The sequence below is a fragment of the Pyxicephalus adspersus genome, chromosome 3 (genome assembly GCF_032062135.1).
Source record: "Pyxicephalus adspersus chromosome 3, UCB_Pads_2.0, whole genome shotgun sequence".
Lineage (NCBI taxonomy): Eukaryota > Metazoa > Chordata > Amphibia > Anura > Pyxicephalidae > Pyxicephalus > Pyxicephalus adspersus.
Genome location: NC_092860.1, coordinates 101,867,513 through 101,883,936, shown reverse-complemented (window position 1 = coordinate 101,883,936; position 16,424 = coordinate 101,867,513). Strand labels below are relative to the sequence as shown.

Here is a 16,424-nt window from a genome sequence, read left to right as displayed (position 1 = left end):
GCTGACCGCTCACTGTAAACGGAGCTGGCTGAGGAGATCTTCTTCCCTTTTCTTTGCTGGACTCTGACAGACAATATCATGCAGTGCAGAGCCAGGAAGGGGAAACCATTGGTCGATCTCCTCTTCCAACCATTTGTACAACAGTGAGTGGCCAGGCAGTGACCATGAGGAGGCCCCCTACTGGTCATCTGGAGTATGGCTCTGGAAAAAGCATATATAGATAAGGGACAAAGGACAGTAATAATGTTTTATTGATTTTTATAATACTGCTTGAACATGAACCTGTGACAATCCTGAGACAATTATTTGTATTCATGCAAAATTCACACAGCCTTTACTCAAGATTAACCCTGTGATATACAATAAGAAAATCATTTGAATCATGGGTGAAAGTTATGTGAATATTGTGTGATACCATGTATGAATATATGAATAGCCTCCTAAGTGTTTTAGTATTTTTATTTTAAAAACTCTTTGTGTAAGACAACTTAAAGTTCTTTGTGTAAGATAACTGTCTGAGCCATATAAATACAACACATAGTTTAAGCAAACCAAATTGTAGGTCTTCCTATTAGATTCCTCTAGATCAGGGGTCGCCAACCTTTTCGGTTCCGCGGACCACTAAAAACACTGGCTCCTAACCACGCATGTGCGGGTTTGAGAAACGTATATGGAGCTGTTGAAGTGATGTGTGAGCCCTGGTGAGCCCCTATAGATGAGGTGCAGGCAGGGAGAACAGAGCAGCCCTGTTGCCTCCATGTGTGGTGTCAGTCCCTGTGCAGACTTGTGTGTGTTGCTGGCTGCCATAGTCCCTCCCTCTGACTCTGTGTATCTCCTCTCACACAGCAGCACACTGTCATCCCCCCTCCCCTCTGCCTCTCTCGCACTCTGTGTGTTGTCACCGCTGCCACCCCCACTCCCCAGCAGCTCCGTGCTCCGTGCCCCGGGACCTCGACCAATACCGTTCCACACCGAGCAAGGTAAGGGCGTCCAGCACCGGCCCCGGGGGCCGCACCTCCCCCTCTTCCCCCCCTGGGCTGTTCATTTACCCCAGGGTGCTACAAAGAGGGCACAGGGGGAATCCCGAGCAGTGGGCACGATGGCAGATGCCTGGGGCGATGACTGAGGCACGAAGCGCAGGCATGTGCCCTCGCTTCTTACCCCTTATCGGGCTTTCTTCTCCTAGGGACACTGAATGGCTGCCTTTGCCCTTTAACCCTGGCAGGCTTTGGCGCCCCGCATTGTACGGGTTAAGGTGGCCCTCCATAGCAGAGCCCAGGCGTGCCGTGTGACCACCCGGTGGCGGCAGTGTGTGCTCGGGCAGAGGAGCCCGGGAGGTGGGGGTGGCTGGCTCGGTGTCATCAGGGCCTACATGTTTGTTGTGAAAGCCAGTCCAGTGTGCATGGGAGGAGATCCGGGGACCCTACCCGTGTAACGTCTGCCATGGTCGCCTGGCACTGTGGGCACGATGTGGGCAGATGACAGCCATGCCCTGGTCACAGGGGACACTTTCCCTGAAGTTTGCTGTCACTTCTGCTGGCGAGGTGAACTTTCACTTCATTTACATGGAGGCAGGCACCCTGACATGTCTCCTCCAACATGGCTCATATGTAAACAAACAGGATGCTTCTAATAGAGGTCATGGCTGGGGGGCATGAACTCTGCATGGAGTTTGTGTGTCTGGGCACATTTATCTGCAGCTTCCACTGCTGGGGGAATCTATAATCCTATCCTCTATTCACACTGCCGCTTTGTGCTTCATCTACTTTTTCTGCAGGGTTATACCACAACAAGTGGTGATGATCAGATCCCCTCATATGTGGGCACATCTTGGTTCACCTGTTTACATTTTACATATGGGAACTCGGCTTTGTGACCATTCTATACAATGACATTGCTATTGTGTATTATCAGCTCTCCTGTGTTCAGTGCGGACTTTCTCAAGGAAACCTTGAAATTAGGTTCACGTCTTGGGGATCAGTGGGGAATAACACTGGGGGCCAGAGAATCACTTGATACAATGCCACCCTCACAGACAATAGAGTACAGTGGCATCATGCAGACCTTCCACATGGCTTTGGCCTCAAATCTACAGGGCCATCACCACATTTACAGAACCTTGCTTGAGAATAGCTGGTTCTGTGTATTATATGAAATACATGTTCTGCTTAGCAATGGGGGGTGGTGGTTGTATTTATGATATTTCCTTGTTTTAAGATGCTCTCTTCTAATTTTAGGAATTTAGGTCCATTAACACCTGTGGTCTTTTGAAGCATTGCACTGCGTCTGGCATGTTTTAAGTGTTCCCATTCATCCCATTAATGCAATTGCTGGAAGCTCTATCAGAGATAAAAGAATTATTAGTCATTAAAATCATAACAAACCAAAGCACAAAGATGTGAATGGCCACATGACTGCTAATCTTTTTACATTAATGGGTTTTAGCATGTGCTACCTCAAAACCTCTGTATATAGTACAAATATATATATATATAAATCATAATCACATTGCAAGACCATCAACATTATTATTGTGGGGGCTTCTTAGTAGTAGTTTACCAGTCCTAACCTAATTTGTGCCCAGTCAGGTAAAAAAGCATTTCTGAGGTTTGAAATCATCAGAAGATTGTTTAGCAAGGATGATGCCAGTGCTCTAATCCCACATCAAACCACTCAGATCCTGTAATTGTGAACAGAGGTAGAGTCATACTGGAACAAAAAAAACTGTCCTTAAACAGTTCCAGAAGGTCTAATTCTCCAAACTAAGCCATGCCTGCAAAATAAATGGTTTAATATTTACCCCTCCTGCTGCTTGTGCCACTGAACTCTGCTCATTTCTTTCCATTCTTTCTATTTCTTTTTCTGGTGTATTAGACACCTGGTCCCTCCCTAAACTTACTAGTTCCTATCCCAGTTGTGTCTTGTAAGGAGGTAAGGGTTAGCATATGAAACCATTGAACAAAATGGGGAACACATGGTGGAGCTGAATAAAGGCATTCCCCATGTTGTTCCAAAAGGACTAGTTGCCTAAACTAATCTACACCTGCAAAGAAATAGGTTCATACTTACCACTCCTGCTGCCTGCCTCCAACTTCACTCAGCTTTACATTCTTTTCCAGGTGTGATGGACACCTGTCCTCCACAGGACTTAGTGCTTCTTATCCATGTTGTGTTCTGTAGGTTAGTAGCGGGCACAATATGAAACCATAGAAAAAATATGAAAGCGATTGCAGTAGTTTTTCTCTGCAAGTTTTTTTTCACGCTGGGGGATAGTAAGCACAGGTATGTCCAGGGCTATTTGATTAGTTGCTACGCGAATTTTATATTTTTTGTTAATGGCAACAAAGTTGCAATGAACTAAATATGTCAGGATAGAAATATGGGAGCTGTAATGTTTTACTTCTCTTCGAAGATACATGTGAGGCTGTTATCCATGTTTAACAAGTTACTGAGCTGCTTACCTGAAAAAATTAAGCATTTCTGATATCCCAACACCCGACATAGGCACATACTTGAGCTACTGAGCCCATCATTGAGGATATATCATACTGTACTTATAAGATATCCCCATTGTTGTGGTATTCCTATTACTCCAATGGTTGATAATACAGATATATAGATTTCCTAAATCTTGAGTACTTTAAACCAAATAAATATATTGAACAAGAAATGCAGAGATCTGTGCATAAATTATTAGCAGGCTTTATATGGCTTTTAGATCTATTACTTGTTCACTAATTTAAATTAGATATTCTGTTTTGGCTTACCATTTACATGCTACAATAAGCACTTCATTCACCTGTCATAACTCTCTGTGAATGCCTAGATAACAGCAGTATAGATCTATATAAAAACTGATCTAAAGCATAATTGTGTTTTAAATGTGAAGTACAGATTTATCTCACCCATCCAAGGAAATAGCTCTTCTTGTTTGGAATGTACCATAAGGTAGACATACCTAAGTATGGCCTGCCGCTTCCCCTATTCTGTTCCTTCTATGTAAATTAGATCAAAAGTAGATCCAAGTTGACTTGGTGTGTTCACAGTAGAGTACCACTAGTTTATATAGGAGGAGTGGAGCTCGGGCACACTGGGTCATGGTAATCATATCCAATGGCACATTCCAGATAAAGAGTACCATATACATTTCTTAAGTACAGGTGGGGGTAATGGATGTCTTTACTTTGAATGTATTGTTATCTAATAAACTTTAGAGGTCTGAATGGATACAATGACATTATCCCTTCTATCTCAATTGACTGAAATTATTGTTTTTTCAAGTGGTTAAGAGAAACAAGGAATTTCGGAGTGTGAGGTGTATGGGCCCAGAAGAAATTGCCACATATTCAACCACTGTTACTGTTATTGTCACAGGGCATACTGACTGTCCATTATATACATAAATAAGGCATACATTTCTGGGAGCAGGGCGTAGTGAATGAATGATGGTGATCTTACTGGAGTATCCAATGCCCAGTTTCATAACTTGACATATTTGACAGATAAAATAAAGTGAATGTTGATTGATAATTCACTAATATTTGCTTTTATTTTACCACTACAGTGACTAACTGAAAGCTGAAGTCGAGCAACTTGAAAGTGCCAACATTAAAAGCCAGAAAAAAGTGAGTATTCCTTACAGTGTAAATATAACCTTCAAGTAAACTGTGAGCTGAATTTATTTTGCTAGGCAAGTTTATATTGTGTAGTATTCCTTCATAATCCTGTTATGTTATTTGAACAAGTCATTACAACACTTTCACCTTCCACAATTTTCCAGCACTTACATCTCCCACAAGTTCTTGATGTATTCTGATTAAATATGAGCTTTTGTCTGAGCTTGGGTGAAGTGAACATGGAACTGAGTCTCTGTATTACCTTGTCTACTCCTGTTACCAAGGGTATAATATTCCCAATATTCCTCATTGAGTGACAGACCTACCGATTCCCACAAAATGGGATGTGGGAAGAAGCTGGGATGCCCAGTGGAAACCTGCACACACACAGGGAGAACCTGGAAACTCTATGCAGAAAGTGTCCAGGACGAGATTCAAACCTGGGACCTAGCACTGCAAAGAGTGCTAACCACTGAGCCACCCTGATGCAACAAGTAAACAAGTCTGAGAAAAGGGAAATTCCTATCTGTATTCTTGTTCTAAGTCAGTTCTTGCACTATAACTGTTCAGTTACACGCTGGGGACGGGGTTGATTAGGATGTGGTATTTAACCAGAAAATAAAAAAGTCCTGGTTTTCTGGTTGTGTTGCAGGACTTGATTTTTTTTAGGACTAGATGGTGATAATAGGAATACAGGCTCCTAAATATGTATTTCAGCTTTATAGTAAGTTATATTTTACTCTAACCTAACTAAAGTCTTTTGTACCTAGAACCCTATTGATGAAATAAATCCACTGCTTACAAGGTAGTGAGCCACTTTATGCCTGCTTTGTAATATTGTACAGTAATATTGAAAGTGAATGGCTTGACAATACACAGTAATTGCCGTGTTTATTGTTTGTGTATATTGAGGGATTTGGCTTAGCAACAACGGAAGCATGTTTCTGCCTAAAACTTGACAAAGGAGTGCTTTTGGTGTGTTCCACCCAAATATTTCCACGTTCCTTGTGTGCTAGAACCACTGTTTTTGTAGTATACTTCAATGAATCAACACTACACTCTTCACCCAGATTCTGCATTTTCCATCTGTTATTACATTTCCCACCTAGGATGAGTCTAGATTAGTATCCAATGTGTTTTTCTTGGAGGTCTGGTTGTAGGACAGCATCTGACATTCATATGTTAGGTAAGTTCCTATTTTGCACCACCCTACATAGAAGGCCATAGACATCATTAAACTCAAATAAAAGATTTATTGCAATAAAGGGCCTTTGGTTTTATATATTGCATAGAATGACAAGCAATCTGCAACAGTGTTCTCCCCAGACCCCTTTAGCTGGGCGCACCACCCGGATGTTTTTGGGTGGTTGCTGATGAGTTGGGTCAAAATACAGGGGCCATCACTTGCCTACAATTTTTTCCTTCTCAACCTAAATTTTTTTTCTGCTTCCTCAAAACTTCTCTGCAGGAACTGTTTGCTGTGGGCTGTTGGTTGTTATTGCTGTTTGTATAGAGCATGAGATAAAAGTTGTGACATGCACTCTTTTGTTAAAAGGTTTTTTATACTCACCATAGTTTTCATATTAGCTCTTGTACTGCCTTTGTATATTGCAGGTGCTCACTTATGTATGCAATCAAAAACCTGGTTTTATTCTGAAATGTAAATACAATCCATAAGATTGCATTAGCATGTAGATTTGTCTTAGTGGAAAAAATGTAAACATTAGTTGGGTGGTTTTAGGTAATTTAATGTGTAGCGGCGTGTTTGTGATGTCGGTTGATAACAGCAGCACGATACATTTATATTGGTGATCTAAAGTTGTTGTGGATGTTTAGGTACGTACAGATATTTTGCTGTCTGTACTAGAAAATTTTACTGTAGGTATCATATTGGCAAAAGCCTGAAAATTGATTTATGACATCTAAAATATATTTAATACATGTGAAAACAGTTACTGATACCTAAACGTGGACCTAAGACCTCCGGCAAAAAGTATCTCATCAGTGGAACCCTGGTGGTGACAATAATACAATCATACCAGATATGCTGAATAATAAAACTATAGCTATGTGCAGGTGCGTGCTAGTGTATGATATATCTGATGTTACCTCCTGGGCAATTGCCAGATAAGGGATACAAATGCTATAGAAACCTTCACATATTTTTATTACTTATGATATTATTTTTATGTTTATGTTCTTGTCCCCTTTGTTGTTGCATTATTTATACTGGAGAGCCATTGGAGTGAATTGGTCAAGGTCACATAGACTGCTGGTTTATTACCCAGTGCTTTGTTTTCATGTCACCTTTGCTGTCAGATACAATTACTTTGTAACTTTAGAATGTTGAAGTACCCTGTCTCATGTCATGTAGCTGATACTACTACCATAAAGTTCTTAAAGTGAAAAACAATTGGACAAAGCAGAAAAAATGACCAATTGGTTTTACCTGTAATGAGCTAGTGCCAGGTGCGGGCACACAAGCATCCAATTTTTTTATGCAGTATACTGAATGGTCCTAATATGATAAAGAATGCTCTATTATGTATTTTTAGTGCTTGTGTCAATGGGCAATGCAGTATGCTTTTGACGTTAATTTGAGATCATTCCTAGATCATTGGGAATGTGTTACAGGTGCATTTGACCTGCTTTGAATTTGGGGAATAAGCAGTTCTGAGGTGAACAAAAGCTCACTGACAATGGTCCACTGACACCTTGAAGCAAATTTGCAAAACAAAGAGTTTACTTTCTTTCCTAGAAGAAATGTGTACTTATTTTGCTTGATGCAATCCACAAAGCAACATATACTTTTCACAGCATCTTTGAATGCATGAGGCAGCAATATTATATCCTCCTAGTTGGACATTCTCTGGCCACATTTACACTTTAACTACAGTTGTTTATGTTTTTTGGATATCTATACCAATGGATTGGAAATAATGTTAATACTTTTATCTGTGTTAATGTTTTAATAGTTGTTTCTAGGTGTTTTGAGTTGCATAATTTTTTTGTACTGTGAACAGCCATATTTACTTATTACATATGCAGGCTATGCTAACACTTTTTTCTGTAAGGTGAACAATGAACCCTCTGCAGTCTCATTGATTATATGAAGTTCCTTCATTGCTCCAGGTAGTCAGGGAACGGATAGTCATGGTTGTGTGTGCTTTAGGCACATGATGCTCAAAGAAATGTTTTTTTTTCTTTATACATAGCATGAGAATGGTGCTTTAGTTTTCCTTGTTACTTTACCCATTTGATTTGGTAAAACTGATGAGTCTGTTGACCCATAGAAAATGTAATCCTAGGTTTGTTTTATGTGTTAAAAAAAATCAAGCACCAGCTATATCTTTAGGTAGAATGGAACACTCTCTACCTATTTGCCGCCCTAAGGCTGGGTCTACCCGGACTGTTTCCCCAACATTTAACCTAAGGCTTTAATAGCCCATGTTTGAAGTTCAGGCGTTTTAAAGCTTGGCCTTAAACCACTGGAAAATGTCTATACCGCGTTTTGCTGCGATTATGTTTTCAAGCATTTATAAATTGAAATCAATGGACACATTTACCGGCGTTAATTTTCAAAACTTTGCAAGGAACTTATCTATAACGCTCAAAAGCATGCCTCAAGGAAACGTCCTGGTATAGATTAGCCCATTGAGATAAATGGGAATTTCAAACATGTGCTTTTAAAGCCTCAAGTTAAACGCTGAGGAAAACAGCCGTGTAAACCCAGCCTAAATAAAACTTTTATAACAGTTTTTTAATAAGTATCCGTTCACTCAGTGCGTTTCACCTTGTAGTGGGTTGAGGGCCTCTAGCAGAAAAATATTTTACATTTGTTGCTCAAGTGTTTACAAACACAGCACACATTTGTAAGATGAAGTACATAGAAACATGTTTGTGACACATCAAAACATTTTAATACACAGACAGGCCCCACACAGTGTACATATGGTTGTTATTTTTTGTCTGAATCAGTATCTGTATGTGCCCAGCTTACCACTAGTCTGTTGGTATAGGAATGTTGGTGCCTCCATTGCTGGCTTGTTTCTAGAGCAGGGTGGTTGTTTTATTCAAACTTGCTTCACTAACTAGTGAGTCACCTATTTGATTTGCCAACAATTATGGTGCAGACTATCATCTCGGTAGTGGATCAGAGCTTTGCTTCCTCATGTAGGAGCTGCCACCCCCCATCCCTGATAAATGGTTGTCTGAAGGATGATGATTGTGTACTTATCTGGTAGAACCATTATTCAGATCAGTTTGAAATGAATTTAATCCTGAGAATCTAAGACCCAGGCCTATCTTGACCCAGGAAAAAGTAAATTGTCATAAGTAAGAAAAAAAAAGATTAATATTAATAACTAGTACTTATATATCGCCAACATATCATGCAGCCCCCTACAAAGTCTATAGTCATGTCACTAGCTGTCCCTCAAAGGGGCTCATAATCTAATGTGTCTGTCACATAGGCCAACTTTTATACAATGTGGTCTCATTGGAGGGCGTTTATAGGCTTGCTGGGGTAAAGATGCCACCTGAATCACGTTTAAAGATTTTTTTCCACCTCTTTCATTGACAACAGTTTGAGATATTTCTGTGTTCTTTTCTTTCTTTTCAAATAACAACAGGAGACTGATCCAGTACATGTACAAGTAGGGTTGGCCGTTCCCAGAATTCAGATGGGAACAGTTACTATTTATTACTGTTTGTAAACTTTTTATGTTGTTGTAAGTATTATACTGGACTTATATTTTTCTGATGATCTATTATGTTTGTCTGATAGACAGACACGTAGACATGTATATATGTAGGGTGATAAGCCTGCATGTTCGCATACTTTTCTGACATTGCCCTTTTCTGTGAGAAATATAAAATAACTCTAAATGAACTGTAACAGAATCCTAAGTCCTATACTTGATTAGGTCTTCACTTGCCAAAAAACAGTCTGCTATTTCAACTGTATTGGGTGGCAGCATTTTAAGTAGTAATTGAATGAAATAACAGACAGAATAAAAAAAAATCTTAATCTGGTTTATCAACACTACCATTTAGCTGAGAAATGAGCCCTGCTATTTGTACTTGTCCAGTGTATTATTGTATTTCTTGCCTATATTATTTAATACTTGTGTCATTGAACAGGTAGGACTGTAGTACATTAGGCACATCTCAAGTAAGTGGATAAGGCCGTTCTCTTATAAAACGTGTTTCTATATGTACAGCCTATTCTTCCTATAGAAAGCACTAAGAGAATTTCAGTTTATTGCTGCAGAAGAAGAAACAGCTGTGGTCCTTAGAGTGAGTGTACGTGGTTGGAGCAGCAGTGTAGGAGAGGTTTCCGCTTCGGTGAGGTCAGTGCGTTTCCTGTCGGCTTCCTGTCAGTTACTGTTTTTCCAGTTCAAGCTGCATTGTAATAGAACTGTCAGTGGCAGTACATTCAGCTACTTTCCAAGCAGGATGGACATAAGGGATGCAAAGAACTAACCACCATAGTTACAAGTTTTCTCAACTACTACTTATATTTATTTTTTTTAAGATATCAGTTGGAGTGTGAGGTATAGGCTGGTAATTATAAACATAATGTTTAAGAAATCTGCCAGGAAACAAAATGTGGGCTGTTTCAGCTGCTATACAGATAGACTTCTGTTGTAAATCCACTCACAGGGAAGCCGTACAGCTTTAGCTTTTTACCCTGGAATCAGCGTGTGACCTGGGAGTCAGACAAAGGCCTCAATCTAAGACTTCTTATGAAGGTATATTCAGCCTAACAGTGAGAACTCAGTACTGGATAAAGCATGGATGGCAGGAAGCTAACAAATCCTGTCTAATTTTCTATATATATATATATATATATATTTATTTATTTCAAAAACCTTTATTTCAAATCAAAATTAGTCACACATGCTGTGTACAAAAATTTTTTTTTTTTGTACATGCAACCTGCCCAGTATTATGCCATGCATGACTCCAAAAATCCCTAAATATTCTGTACTGATCATACAAGGATAGTCATTGATAAAGTAATGCGGACAGAAGGCTACCTAACTCATGTAACATAATTCAGGAAATCAAAGTGTATCTAAACCCTGAAAGAAAAAATGTGTAATCTTTGGTATGATCAAAGTGCCTGGCCCCCCTTAGAAGTCACATACTATTGGAAAGTATACCTAAAAAAAATATAACAGATATCTATATATATATATATATATATATATATATCAGTTTTTGCATTGCTGTGACATCACTGTCCTTTCAGGATGATTCCTGGGGAATACAGAACACAATAAATCTTTCAAAAAGACTCTGAAGTGCCTAGTGAGATTTCTGCTGCTCTGTATGTCATAGAGGAATGTGATGTTATCCTCGCCTGGTGGTATAAAGACAGGAGTAAGGTAAGTATACACCCCAACATTTCCTATACATGCGCATTTCCCTGTTTCTAAAATTAAATGATTTGGGAAGCAGAGAGGACCTTTATTTTTTTTTTGCAAGGTTTGTTTCAAATATAAAATTGCAAGCTTTTTGTTATATCTCAGCCTCTCTTGTTTTTGTAGTCCTAATGGTGAATGCGTGGAATTGTGATACTGACATAATCACCTGGTGAAAAAAAAAACTAATGCAGTCACTACTACAATAAGAATGAGAATATTAGAGAAACAACTAACACAGCATGTTATGAATTTGATCAGGTTAAGAAATTGGTATAAAAAACTTGTATGTCAACTTTAGAGAAGAGCCATGTCCTCTTCATAATGTTCGCCTAGCAGGAAGCTTTTGGTTGAACAGGAAGAATACAAGTTGCCAAGCAACATTACAGGTAGGGAGTGGAAGCAAAGGCTTTCGTTATACAGAGTTAGATGAGCAGTATACTATGAAATCACACAGCCAATGGCACTCATATAGCACACTCCCTGCTTAACACAGAATTATGCACATCTGTCTGCTAAGTGCTGGAAGTAGGCCAGAAGCAAACAATAGCTCATATTGTAAATACAAAGAATCTTCACAGTGTTCATGAATGGCAATTTATTCTTCATTAGAAGTCCGTATAACAAAAGAGCACAGTAGCTACCAGTACAGCAAGGGTGGCAGGTGTAAGGCTTCGCTCCCATTACAACAAAATGCGTTGCCTTGCATTATACCGTAACACACAGCCACCTGCTTGGCGGTCCGTTGCAGTGTGACCCCATTCATTACACTTATTAGAACAGGGCACAAAAATGGGCAGAAATGCTTGCAACATTGTAAAAATCCACTGCAGCCCAATGCATAATTCACAAAAAAATTTAAAAGTATTTATTATTTGTCTTTTAAGTTTTTTTTTTTTTTTTACATTTTAGTAATAATTCATTTTTTCACTTTTCCTCCTTGGCACCTCCTGGTGTCTTCATAAAGCGAGCCTGCTACCTGTACAGTTATGACAAAAAAGTAAAGGAACCCACACACATATGCAAACAGACACATTTCAATAGCGTAATTTATGTAAATGCGTATTGTGCAACATAAATGAGTTATGACCCTACACAAAAGAGGTAGCGAAATAATTCAAGGGCATCAAGTGAAGTTAAATCAAACAGGGGTTCCTAAACTTTTTGATCTGAGGACAAATTTAGTGTCCAAAATTCCAATAGTGATCGGGGATCAGCCTAACACCATTGGTCACTTCTGTACCTCCTGTGTTTCCTCACTCCACTCCTGCTCCTCCCCTTTGTCATTGCTTACCTTAGACCCCTTACACTACTTCACCCCCTGCAAACCTCTTTGGCCAAACAACATCACTGCCTCCCGCCCTCCTCTCTCAGGGGGCATTGTGCATGTAGGACGGAGCTGTCATTAGTAGTGTTCCTGCTGTTTACCCTGATAACTGAGCAGAAAGCTGACATTTACGTAAATTACAGCAGTGCTACAGGTATGACAGGGTGGGCTGTGCCCTCCCCATGTAATCTGCAGGACTGATCTATCAGTTTACCAGCTCAGCTCTGCATGCATGGGGCCTTTGTTGTCTCTGCAGTGAAGGAAAAGTGAGTGGCAGTGGTAACCTATAACAAACTAGCTTGCAACATATTGGGCCTGATATTTTTAAAGCTCTCCAAGACTGGATAGGATACACTTTTATCAGTGCAGCTGGGGAATCAAGCAAACCTGGAATGGATTCCCTAAATGTCATTTGCTATTTGTTAGCAAATGTTTTCAATCCTGGACCAGATCCATTCCAGTTTTGCTGGATCACCCAGCTTCACTGATTTAAGTGTATCCTATCCCGCCTTGGAGAGCTTTTATAAATCAGGCCCATATTGTAAAACGTCACTACTCAAATACTTTAGGCCCATTGAGATCAGGGGGACTGAGTTCACAATTGGATGCCTACCTTGTCTCAACTTCACTGGATTTAACAGCTCTGAACCAGAAACTGCTCGTACCTTACTATTTCTACTCTCATACGGAAGTAATTGGTGAATGGATCTCCACTCACTCTCTATTATGAATGTCCTTTCAGCATTCCTGGGCTCACAGAGGCGACAATCTATCCCCGGGGAGGTGCAGGGCAAAAAGAAGAGTGTGGTGCTATGCTAGAATGTAAATGGTTTGGGCTTCTTTAAAGAAACATGATTCACTTCTATAGAGTAGAGCCAAATGTGACATCTTATCCACATCTGCTACTGTGGTTGCAAGTTTGTTTAGAACCTTATAATGCCCTGTCACAATAGTTCTAGCAGTTTGAATAACAGGAATAAATTCAGCTCTTTCCAAATCTGAAGTTTTCAATGCTTTCCTTCAGGTTAAATCATATGCTGACTTCTTTCTTTTTTGATGCTCCAGAATATTATAACCAGAATTTCTAGATCTGCTTGATTTATACTATTACTAATAATTATGATGTCACTGTTTTTTGGTACCAATCCAGGTTAACCCAAATTTTAGTTATTCTTAAAACTCATATAAGGCCAAACGTTCCATTTTTGTCACCATTTTCCACACTATTATAAACCGACCCTTTTTACTGTATGAAGAAGCATGTGCAGCAGTGAAGGCAGTGCAGTATGGTTGGCCATCCACACCTGATGCTGTTGGGCATGTCTGCACATATTGCCAGACAGATTTTTTTAATGATATCTTCCTCGCAAAAAGAACAGTTTATTGGGTGGGTGGTGTCACTTTTTTGTCACATTTCCTATTAGAAACTCAGACAAGTTCATGTTAGAAATTGTTAATCTGCCACTAAAGATTTTTAGTTGTGGGTTGACACAATCAGATAACGTATCAGGACATAAAGCAGAGTGGATTTCTTGCTATCCAGCCTGCACTTGTAAGCTGATGAGGCTTACGTGGGCTTTTTAGGTCATGCCGAGCCATTTATTTGTATGTTGCTAATATTTGCAACATGATGATTACTTTTTGTAAAGCCCCCTAGGTAGCTTCCCAGTAGCATTACATCAATTTCCCTGTTGCAGTAATTTGAGCAGCTGACCAATCATAGGCAAAAAAATTTTGGGTTCTCAATCAGACAGATATCAGAATATCAATAGAAAGTACACTGGTCCTGTATTGTGCATAGATCCAATCAGAATTCTGATCATATTCATTCCAAACAAACTAGAACTAAAAAACAAAGTTGAACTAAACTTGAACCACAAAAGCTAAACTAAAAAACAAAGTTGCTATGTTACAAGGATAAGCTAGAAGTGTTATTTGTGCCTAAACAATAGCCTACAAAACGTACCTTTTGCCTTAAAAATTGCATTCCTCCTGTTTGTATGTGAATAAATCTGGGAAAATCTGTCCCTACAACCTCATTGCTGGATATCTGTAGTGTTAGATTTTAGGTAGTACTGCCTGTGACTGCTAATCTAATGAGGTGATATTTATTGATGCAGTAGAAGTTTGCTGTTCTTGCCAGAGGTTCAGACACTAAGAGGAAAAACCCTACCAAGATGTCTTCCTCCATACAAACACAGCGCATAACAAGCCATGGAATATCATCTATGAGGAAAAGTTAAGTGCCGGGAGACCACAGCAATACTGGCCACTTACCACCATCCGGTCTTTTTAGGGCACAGCTTCTAAAGCTACGTACACACTTCCAATTATTATCGTTGGAAAACGAACGACGAAAGATCCTGCACGATATCTATGAACGATCGTATAGCACCGATCCTGCACATAGAGATAACGACACGATCGTTCGTAGATATTGTACACACAATAGATACGATCGTTTGAGCGATAGAGGAACTATGTGCACGACAGGAAAGTGAACGAACGTTCGTTCATTACGCATGCTCAGACCATGGACGATCAACTAAGGATCGTACACACGAACGATGTTCAACGATCGTAGTCCAATCCGATCCGCCGGTCCGGTCGTTCGTTTCCAACGACTTTCCTCGTTCGTCGGCGTCATTGGTTACTTTTTTTACGAACGATTTTTGCCCAATCGATCGTTCGTCGTTCGTTCGTCGTTCGTTTTGAACTATAAAAATTGGAAGTGTGTACGCACCTTTAAAGTCAGTTCCACTTTACTTCAACTGATTAGAAGATTTGATAATGTAGATATGTTGCCGATTGATTCTTGAGAATTTTAAAGGTAAGCCTTCTTTATACAGTAATGTAATGGGGCAAGCTTTTACATAAAATGTTTGGGAGAGCATCTAAAAGAGCTGACAAAAACAGCCCCTGTATTGTGACACAACACTTCAGTAACCACCAAAAAACTGCCGGGTGGTTACTAAAAAGTTCCAGGTGGTGAGCCCAGCTTAAAGGGGCCAGGGACAACACTGAATGGTGGAATATGCTATAAGAAGCAAAGGCACAGCCTCTTATAGTTAACGTTGGAGAGGCATGTAACACGGTGACAACATAGGAGAGCACAGTGTAGATAGGGAGGGAGTGTTATCATTCTATAAATCTAGAAATGTGCCTAGAAACGATTTTCATACCAGGATCACCAGGAATTGTTTTCATTAAAGCTGCAGTTTCAAAATGATGACTTTTTTAAAAATATCTATAATTGGTAAAGATTATATGAGAGTATAGTGATTTAGATGTACTTGAACATCTTGTACTTGAACAAAAAACAAATCTAAGACATGAGTTATCTTTATAACACCCTCTATTGGTCTGTTTTATATCAAACCACAATCACGATTTAAAGGTTTGTTACCTTTCTTACATGAGCTGAAAGGTGAAAGTTGCATAGTGAGAATACATTGGTTGCCATTGCAGACTTCCCAAAATCACTAGTTGCTTGGCAGTATGCAATTTTTCAGTCACTGATTTGAATGAAACAAATTAGAAGCCAGAGTACAGTCAAACCACGGATCTTTATACTTCTTTTGCTCAGTCGCCTGATTTAATAAAGCTCTTCAAGGCTGGACAGAATATACTTTCATCAGTGAACCTGGGTGATCCAGAAAACCTTAACCTACTAGCGGTAATTCAGAGTCTGACTCGGGGTCATTTTAACTTGCAAAAAGTCGAAATTCCGAGTCAGACTCGGGGTGCCTAAAAGCAGGATAAAAACCCACTTACCTTGCTCCCGCTGTCCCCCTGCATCCTGCTGATCCCTGCAGGTCCTGGGGACTTGTCTGCCTCCTCCTATATCCACACGCAAAGTGCAGATTCGATCTACAGGGTTTCCCGGTGATGTCGGTACGTGCGTCAGTGCTACTGCAAATTCAAGTCATTTTGTATTATATTCAATACAAAATAGCTGTATTGAGTCCAATACAAAGAAATATTCATATAATATATATATTCATATATATGCTATCATACAGTTACATTACATGTTTAAATATTTTTTTTTTT

The 16,424-nt window shown here is 39.6% G+C and overlaps 1 protein-coding gene across 3 annotated transcripts in view; it reads left to right on the top strand.

Annotated features, from left to right (window-relative positions):
• The first annotated feature begins 832 nt into the window (after positions 1-832).
• ELF2 (E74 like ETS transcription factor 2) overlaps positions 833-16,424 on the top strand; it is a 51,976-nt gene continuing 36,384 nt past the window's right edge. For 2 of the 3 annotated variants that reach the window (XM_072405837.1, XM_072405833.1), the window contains exons 1-2: positions 834-980; positions 4,565-4,625. The gene's annotated coding sequence lies outside the window, so the exon portion shown is untranslated. Of the gene's footprint in view, positions 981-4,564; positions 4,626-16,424 lie in introns of all 3 variants that reach the window. The other variant, XM_072405835.1, reaches the window with a different exon arrangement.